Here is a 9,722-nt window from a genome sequence, read left to right on the forward strand (position 1 = left end):
GTTTTCCCTCGATGAGCCGTGTGTTCCCCATTCCCTGTATAAGTATAGTCATTCTTTTGTATTTTGCCTGTAGAAGTGTACACTAGTAATTTTCCATAAGATTGTATCAATTTTTCCTCTTCAATAAAATCTTGGTTTTTGTTTACATCCAACCACCTGTCTACCCGAGTCTTCTCTGTACCGCCGCCTTGTACCTAAGTCCGGTGTCTAGAACCCAGGGGCGTGGGAGCATTTCGAACCGCTCATAAACAGTCAGCGGCATAACTGACTGGGCGTACCCGCCAGACAACACCACCACACGCCACCCCCTACAGAAATGGCAACTGCGGCAGGACACCGGCAACAAGGTTGCGATGTAGTAGACAGTGGTTCGGATGAGTGAACCATGATGGAGGAAAGGATTTCTGATTATGTGTTTAGCAAGGTGAATATCACTAAGAAGTGGATCACCACTCTGTTAAGGGCTGGGCGTCCGATAGATGCAGCAGCTAAGTGGACAGAGGGAAAGAAACATAAGATGTCCTTAGAGAAAGCAGTTTGGCTGATGTGTTTTAAAAAGCAGCTCTTGGACGGGCTCGTTGCAGCACAGGCAGTCCAGTTGAGGGAGTCAGCCCTGGAGATCCAGGATAAGGCTCTTGCGGGGGAAAAGTTATTAGTAGCTTTACAGGCTTTGAATCAGGAGAGAGTGCATTTAGTGGGAGAACACAAGGCCCAGTTGGAATACCTACGGTGCCAAGTCACCAAGGCCAAGGGAAATGAGTTCAGGTTGCAGGAGAAGAACGCCCACTTGGCAAGGCAGATCAGGGAACAGGAAGAGAAAGTACAGGAGGTAAAGGCAGCGTATAAGCTAGCAAGTGAACAGGGGTTTGAGGAGGCAGACCACGGCCCCTGTAGAGAGAGGATAGAAAATCTGAGCCGGGCCCTCCGGAAGGCAAAAGGCCTGGTATGCCTCATAAGCCCAAAGGCAGGCCAGGCAGATTTTATAGGGAACGAGGGGAGGACAGTTCCAACATCACCGGTAGTGCCCAGGGACGACCCAGTTGAGAGAGAGGAGACCTCATGGCCACCACCCGTAGCGCCAAGTTTCAGTGAGGTTTGGCAGCAAGGGGGGGGTGGAACCGGGGGTGGAACCCGAAGTGGAGCCAGAGGTGGAGACGGAGGTAGAGCAAACCCCGCCCGAGAGGCCGGAGCCGGGACTGATGTGCCCAGCGCGGCATCGGAGGTTCGGCCCACCCGCCAATGGCGACATTGAGGGACCCCTCCAAAACCAGTTCGTATTGCCCTTTAACACCCAACAGCTTAGGGCGATGGTCAATCCGAAAAGGGAGACCCCTCGATCCACTTCAGGGAAATAGAGCAAACCGCCAGCGTCAACGACTGCAATGACACGGAGAAGGCCAAAATGCTGCTATTCTCCCTGGAGAGTAATCTCCTCCAGTCCCTCTCTGACGAGTGTAAAAGGGGGCAGAGCGGGTACGAGGAGCTTAGAGATGCGGTTCTAGAGGCCATGGGGATGGATGAGGGAAGTCCTTTCTCCTGTGTGGAGAAAATGATCCAGCTCTCAGGGGAAACCCCGCAGGCTTTATCGGACCGGCTGTGGCCGGTGTACCGGAGGGCCTGCCGGGGGATGCCGGACCGGGCGTTCCTGAACGGGGGTTCCCTGACACATTGGCTCCGTTGACTGGTGGCAAACAGCTTGCCACAGGTCCGGGCCAAGGCAGAAGCCTGGTTCGATCCCAAAAATCCCCAAACCACCGAACTTACGGTGATTAGGCAGCTCACTCTGGCCTATAAAAATGGTAGGGGAGCCGATGCACACCCACCCAAGGGAAAGGTGCATGAGGTAAAACCCGGACCGGGTAGGAAAGAGTGGCACCAGGAAGGGAGTAACCCCCCCAACACAAAGACCAATTGTTACGGGTGTGGGAAGGATGGTCACTGGCGGAAGGAGTGCAAAAACCCTTGGAAAGATAACAAGGGAAGCATCCCACAGCCCCAGCCCAAAAGGCGGGGGCAGGGACCCCTTCCGCAGAGGTCGAGTCACTTTTGGACACCATGAGGTCCTTACTGACTGGCCGGGGAGAGTAGCAGCCGCCACCGGTGCTCTCACCCCATCCGCCCCATCCAACCCACAGACATGACTAGAGCCAACGCAGCCTGTGTATCTGTGTTCGCTCCGATATGATGAGTGGAGGAGACCCATGTTGGAGATGGAGGTGGAGAAGGTGACAGGGACCTATCTGTTAGACATGGGGGCATCATGCACCATGGTCTACTCAGCTAACCCCATCGCCTCACTTCTCTCCAGCGGGGTCCCATACAGTCTATCGGGGTTCACGGGTAGGGAATAGGCTGGCTCATTTTCCATCCCGCTCGCCATTCGGATAGGACCGCTCCGCTCCAAGTGGACGTGTGTCCTGATGAAATGGGACATGGAGGGTGGAAGAGGGGTCCTGGGGGCCGACTTTATCGTAGGCCATGGGATCCTAGTGGATTTGAGGAATCACTGCCTTTGGGGGGCAGGTAAAGTAAAGAACGGAGAGATCGTAGTTATCCCGGGAAAGGAAGGGAAGGGGACCCTCTGCACCATGAAGCCCAAAGAGGATTATAACCTTGGGCTCATGGTCAGCAACACCCCACCAGAGATCCAGGCATTTGTGCAGGCCCACCTGGCCACATTTGCCACTCACAAACACGACTGCGGGAGGGTCACAGGGTTTGAGGTCAGTGTAGACGGGGACCCCATGGCCCGACCACAGAAACAGTATAACTTCCCCAGGGAAGCAGAGCCGGACATGGAAGCAGCCATGTCCTCATTAGTGCAGCAGGGAGTTCTGAGACCGATAGCGACCCACGTGAATTCTCCGTTATGGCCGGTCAGAAAACCGGACAATTCCTGGAGGGCCACGGTGGACTATTGGGTGCTCAATAGTAACATCCCAGCCTGCGCACCCACAGTAGCAGCAGTTGCCGACCTCATCGGGAGTATTCCAGCATCCGCGACCACTTTCACGGTGCTGGATATTTCAAATGGGTTTTGGTCCATCCCTCTAAGGAGGGAGGATCAGTACAAGTTTGCCTTTACGTTTAAAGGGCAACAGTACACGTGGAACTGTTTGCCACAGGGCTTCCACAACAGCCCCAGCATTTTCCATCAGTGCATGGCCGACAGTTTGAAGGATTTTAGCCCGCCCAGACAGTTGGTTCAATATGTGGATGACCTGCTCCTGTTCACCGATTCGAAAGAGGAGCATGGCCCACTATTGGCCGAACTGCTGGAGCTGTTAGGACAGAAGGGTTTCAAGGTAAATCCCAAGAAAGCGCAGATCGGCCAGCAGGAGCTGAAATTCCTTGGTCTGACCATGCGCACTGGAGAAAGGGCCATAGATAAGGCTAGGAGGGAGGCGGTACAAGAACTACCGGTCCCTAACACAGTAACGGGTGTGAGGTCGTTTCTGGGGCTAACCGGGTACTGTAGAGATTTCATTGAGGACTATGCGGCCACCGCAGCCCCTTTGCTCCGACTCCTACACAAGGGAGTGGAGTAGCTTTGGGATGAGGGTTGCCAGGCAGCATTTGTCAGGCTCAAGAAGGACTTGCAGACTGCGCCAGCTCAAGGGGCCATAGATGGGGGGAAAGAGTTCTTCCTGGAGGTAGCAGCCAGCGGGGACAGCCTGAGTGCTGTGCTGCTCCAAGAGCGGCACGGCCGGCAGCGGCCGGTGGTCTACTCCTCCAGGATACTCACAGATGTGGAAAGGAGCTATTCCAATTGTGAGCGGCATCTTTTGGCCACACATTGGCTGTGAAGAGATCATTGATCTTCATAAGCACCTCTCCCATCACCCTCCTCACCCATCACACACCCACCCAGATGCTTCTGGACGGGAGGATCAAGGATGGAACAGTGAGCAGTGCCCGCATTGCTCGCTGGACCTTGCTCCTCTCACAGATGGATCTGAAGGTGAAGGGTCTCTGTGAGCCAAAGCTCGCAGCCAACATGGTATATCCTGGAACAGCCCACCGGTGTGCCATTGAAGGGGTTTGGGAAGTAAACATAGGTTTACGGGCCGGGATACAACCCACAGACCGCAAAATCTACGTAGACGGTTCCAGCACGGTATCTGCTGGCGAGTGTCTCACGGGGTGTGGAGTTTACAACCTAGCGGCAAACATTGCCCTGGCGATTAAGCTCCCCAGCACCATGAGCGCCCAGCAGGCTGAACTGTCCGCAGTGGTGTACGTTGTTACACACCCCGAAATCTTCCCCAACCCCTACACGATTTGCTCGGACAGCGTGTTCACGTGCAATTCGTGTACAGAGTACCTGGCCATCTGGTCCCGCCGCGGAGATACCTCCGCTGACGGGAGACCCCTCACAGTAAAGCCCCTGCTGGAAAAGATCCTGGCAGCAGTGGGGGAGGAAGGGGAGGTTTTCATCCACAAGGTGAAGGCCCATTCCTCCACAGAACCCCGCGGCCAAGGCAACCAGCAGGCTGACTTGCTCACCAAGGAGGGTGCCCGCACAGGCACTTTCTGGGACCCATTTGGGTCCAGACCCATGGCGGCGGTCAGAGGTAGGGACGGGACCCAAGGGAGTGTAGGGGTAGCGTTAGCCCCGGACCTTAAGACGGTCCAAGCCCAAGACCCCGTCCTCAAAGCAGTCCTCAGCGCCGTAGCTGAGGGAAAGGGAATAGAAGGTCCGTACGGCACAGCGACTCTCTCCGTTAAAGAGGACATGCTGTTCCGGGGGGAACAGTGGGTTGTGCCGCAGCAGCACCGGAGGGAATTCCTTCAACTGGCCCATGAGGGGCCAGGAGCAGGACACCCTGGGCCTGAGACCACCTGGCAACAGGTGGAACAGGCGGGATGGTGGCCGGGACTCAGGGACGATGTCCGCGAGTTCTGCGCAGGCTGTCTTGTGTGCGCTGCAAACAACCCTGACCCCCACAAAAGGAAGGTCCCTATGGGACACGTCAGGCGGGTAGAGGGACCATGGTAGTCGATCCAAGTCGACTACATCAGGCCCCTGCCCACCGCCCAGGGAGGCTATAAGTACTGGACGTGTTTTCCAAGTGGGTAGAGGCTTTTCCCTGCAAGGCAGCCACAGCTCTGGGTACTGCCAGGATCCTGGTCCGGGAAGCGTTCTCACGGTGGGGACTACCACAGTTTGTGGAGTCCGACCAAGGGAGCCACTTCACCGCACAGGTGATGCAGAACACCCTGATGCTGCTAGGCATCGAAGGGAAATGGCACATGGCCCACAACCCCCAGCCATCCGGGATCATAGAACGTATGAATCGGACCCGCAAAGAAAGGTTAAGAAAGGAAACGGTGGACTCGCCCCTAAATGGGCCGAAGTCCTACCGTTGGTTTTGATGGGGATCCGGGCCAGCCAGTCTAAAAGCACGGGGTATTCCCCGTACGAGCTAATGACTGGCAGGGTTATGCGGACCCCCACCCATGTACCAACACCGGTGCTCATGGAGGGTCAGCTCAGAGAGGTAAACCGGGACAGGTTTGCCCAAAACCTCTTTGAGCACCTGAAGCAGGTCCATGAGCAGGCGGCTGGGAACATGGGAAGGCAGCATCGGAGTAACCGATTGCTGCTCGAACCAAGAAAGCACCATGAGTGGGAGGTAGGAGATCAGGTTATGGTGAGGAATTATGCCCGAGTAGGGAGTTTGGAGCCATTGTACATGGGGCCCTACAGTATTGTAGATAAAGCCAGCCCCATGGTATACGCTGTAAAGATGTCCCGGCGTACAAAATGGTTCCATATCAACCAGTGTAAGCTGTTTACACCTGAAAGGGGAAAGCAGCCAGTTGGGAAAAGGTCTGAGGATAAAGATCCTCAGCCTGCAGCAGGAGCGAGTCCACAGTCTGCACAGGCAGGTGCTGTGGCTTGCTTGAAGGGAGGGACCATCCCGCCCATCGATTGGGACACTCTCCCACTCTTCTGGGATCCAGACGAGGGGGAGGGACCTGAGGGCGAAAACCCCGCCCCTAACCCAGGTGTAGAGAGGGAGGGACCTCAGGTCGAAAACCCCGCCCCGGACCCAGCCATGGGACCTGGGGGCGGAGACTCTCAGCTCGCAGCAGCAGGCTGCGAAGAGTTACCTGCCCCCAGCCCAGGTTCGGGAGGGGTCAAGCCTGAGGGAGCAGCGGTTCGGGTTAAAGGCACAGCGGCCAAGAAAGCCCCACCTGTCAAGGCCCCCAGACGGTCCCCATGGACGCCCCAGCCGAGAAAGCCATGGTCACCCGCCCTCCAGTTACCAAGGGCCGCCCCTCGAGTCAGGGAAGGGTCGAAGGACACAGGTCCTCAACCAGCAACCACGGGCTGCGAGATACCAACAGTGAAGGACGGTGCGGTCACGCCGGGGGTAGCGGCGAGCCGCAGTCTGACCAGGGATTAGCCTGGCCGCCTGGAGACGGGCGGCGGATGTATATAGTTTTAGTTTAAGTTTGTGTTTATTGTTGAGTAATTATTTAGCTTAAGTCTGGGTGTTTTTGATTTAAGTTAAACAAGGTGATGGGTAGTTTTAAGTAAGTAATCTGCTAAGAGAGTGTATATTTGGGGTAGAGGTCGCGGGACCCGACCATGCTTCACCAAGCCAGAGAATCTCTTGGGGACCTGGCTGCATGTTTTTGTATCTTTTGCAGAAAGATTTTCAGGATGGAATGGATCGTGATCCTATTCGCCCTGATCGGGATGAGTGTGGAGAGGAGGGGCGATGTTCAAGACTCCCACATCTACGGGTGTTCGGGAGACAGAGCGCCTAGCGATTGATGGGAGCAGTGAACGGGATGCGGAGGAGACCGCCATTTACTTCCACGAGGGAAGGTGGCCAGGATGGCTGGTGTCCAATTCGTCTCAGTACTCCAGCCAAACCGGATTCACGTACGGGGAGACCTCCCTCCTGTGCCCCCGGGTACGAGTCGTTACTACGCGGATCAGCATCACCGTTGGAAAGCAAATATGTTTGACGTGTGAAGGACACATTCCACTGGATAGATGGTGGTGGCTCAGGAAGTTGAGCAAGGACATGAGGAACCCCGAAGTCGAGTGGGAACGGTTGAGAAACAACACCCATCGGACGATTACCGGGACTCATGGAGGACTAAGCGTGTGTTGGGACAAGTGGTGGGAACCGGATCAAGGGATTTACATCTGTATGTGGGGGTCAGAGAAGGTCTGCCCTGCAGGCATATCCATTATTTTCCACTGGCAGTGGCAAGACGCCGGGGATGGGATGAGGTGGGATATCAGCCTGAAGGCATGCGCAGTCCCATTCTCCCCGACCTCAGTCAACGCCACTGTGCTGGTAACCCACCCCCGTAAGCCCCTGCCCACGGCGCAGGTGGCGAGGTTATCCAGGGAAGGTTGCCCCACCACCACCAAGGGACCAGGGAATGGGTTGGTACTAGTCCCCACCGATCAGATGCTGTACCAGGGGGTACACTACGCGGTAGCCTCCGTGATTTTAAATCTCACCGAGGTACATTTGCCGGAGTGGTGCCCCAAAGAAACAGAGCAGTTATACCAGGCCCTGTTAAAGGACATGTTCAAGAAGTTTTATGAGTTCGATTTTGCCCACGTGGACAAGACCGAACTCTACACCACACCCCGAGAGATTTTGGGTAATGCAGGGAGGCAAAGAAGGGGAGTATGGAATGATGTTTTTACTGCGTTTAATACTGGGTCCTCTGTCATCAACAGCTTGGATGACATAGAGCTGCAGACCCAGATAAACGGTTTAAAAACACAGTTAAAGAAAATATTACTGGATGAGAACAAGGTAGTGGGCTCGGAGTTGCATGAGGACCAGGCCATGACGGTCCATTTAAAGGAGATCATAGCCGAGTTGGAAAAGCATGCAAAGACGGTAAATGCTCTCATAAGGGAGGACAGAAATGCTTCTGACCAGGCTACGCAGAATGAGGTGTGTGTGTTATACGGGGCGTGGTTACTGGGCGAGGGCCGCAGTAATCTGGAGGATTTAAAACAGGGTTTAGTCCCCTCCTGGATTAGCAACAAGCACCTTGCAGCACTCCACCCTTTTGAGAATGCATTAAGCCCGTGACAACTCCGGCTGGCCTCCGAAGCCTATCCAGTCCCCGTGGATTGTGGGCGGTCCAACCACACAATCATGGGAGTAGTCGTTAGGATGCTGGTCATGGGTAGGACAGCCCGACCCGCACCGGTATACAGGGTGGAGAACATTGGAGTCATTCAAAGGGGTGCACACATTTGTTTCACAGCGGTCCCACCTTACGTCATTAAGTGGGAGCACGCTATGACAGGTACTGACCTCTCAGGGTGCCAGAGCCGGGGAGCACACATAATCCTGTGTCCCCAGCACTTGAATGCCTATTCAAAACCGCAGTGTGGGTTCAGAGCTGCTGGCGCGAAGCCTATAAATTGCACCATGGAGGCCATGGCACAAGGCCATGTTCCCCCGCAGGTAGCATATATAGGAGGTGGGACATATTGTGTCACCACAGGAGCGCCCCACTACCAGCATGGACAGCATAGCTGGTGTCCGGTTAGTGACAGCAGTTTCTGTTTTAAACCCGAGGCAGAAGTTCAAGTGGCCCAGGAGCGAATTGTCCCCATTCCTGAACCCTCCACTGTTCACCTCACTGTGAAGGAGAATTTTACGGATTTGCAAAAGTACGTAGCACACTTCGGCTACGAAATTCCCCCTCTCCCTGAACACCTTACCAAAATACTCAAAGCTGTTATAGTTTCACAGAAACATTTTTACACTCTCGAGCAGAAAACAGTAGAGATAGGGACTAAGATATTGGATATTAACATAAGAACATAAGAAATAGGAGCAGGAGTAGGCCAATCGGCCCCTCGAGCCTGCTCCGCCATTCAATAAGATCATGGCTGATCTGATCCTAACCGCCAATCTACTATCACAGAACCATCTCCTGAATCTAACAGAATTAGACACACGAAATAGGAGCAGGATCAGGCTACACGGCCCCTGGGCCCGCTCCGCTACCCACAGGGCCATGACCGATCCGAACCTAGACTCATGTCCAAATTCCTGCCCGCTCCCCGTAACCCTTAATTCCCTTCACTTTTAGGAAACTGTCTATTTCTGTTTTAAATTTATGTAATGATGTAGCTTCTACAGCTTTTCGGGGCAGCATATTCCATGGACCTACCACCCTCTGAGTGAAGTAGTTCCTCCTCATCTCAGTTTTGAAAGAGCAGCCCCTTATTCTAAGACTATGCCCCCTAGTTCTAGTTTCACCCATCATCGGGAACATCCTCCCCGCATCCACCCGATCCAACCCCTTCACAATCTTATATGTTTCAATAAGACCGCCTCTCATTCTTCTGAACTCCAATGAGCAGAGTCCCAATCTACTCAACCTCTCCTCATATGTCCATCCCCTCATCCCCGGGATTAACCGAGTGAACCTTCTTTGTACTGACTTGAGAGCAAGTATGTCTTTTCTTAAGTATGGACACCAAAACTGTATGCAGTATTCCAGGTGCGGTCTCACCAATACCTTGTACAACTGAAGCAATACCTCCCTATTTTTATATTCTATCCCCCTAGCAATGAAAGCCAACATTCCATTGGCCTTCTTAATCACTTGCTGCACCTGTATACTAACCTTTTGAGTTTCGTGCACCAGGACCCCCAGATCCCTTTGTACTTCAGTACTTTCCAGTTTCTTGCCATTAAGATAATAACTTGCTC

Source organism: Somniosus microcephalus, chromosome 2 (genome assembly GCF_052327205.1).
Source record: "Somniosus microcephalus isolate GS21.2 chromosome 2, FLI_Smic_1.0, whole genome shotgun sequence".
NCBI classification, from domain to species: Eukaryota; Metazoa; Chordata; class Chondrichthyes; order Squaliformes; family Somniosidae; genus Somniosus; species Somniosus microcephalus.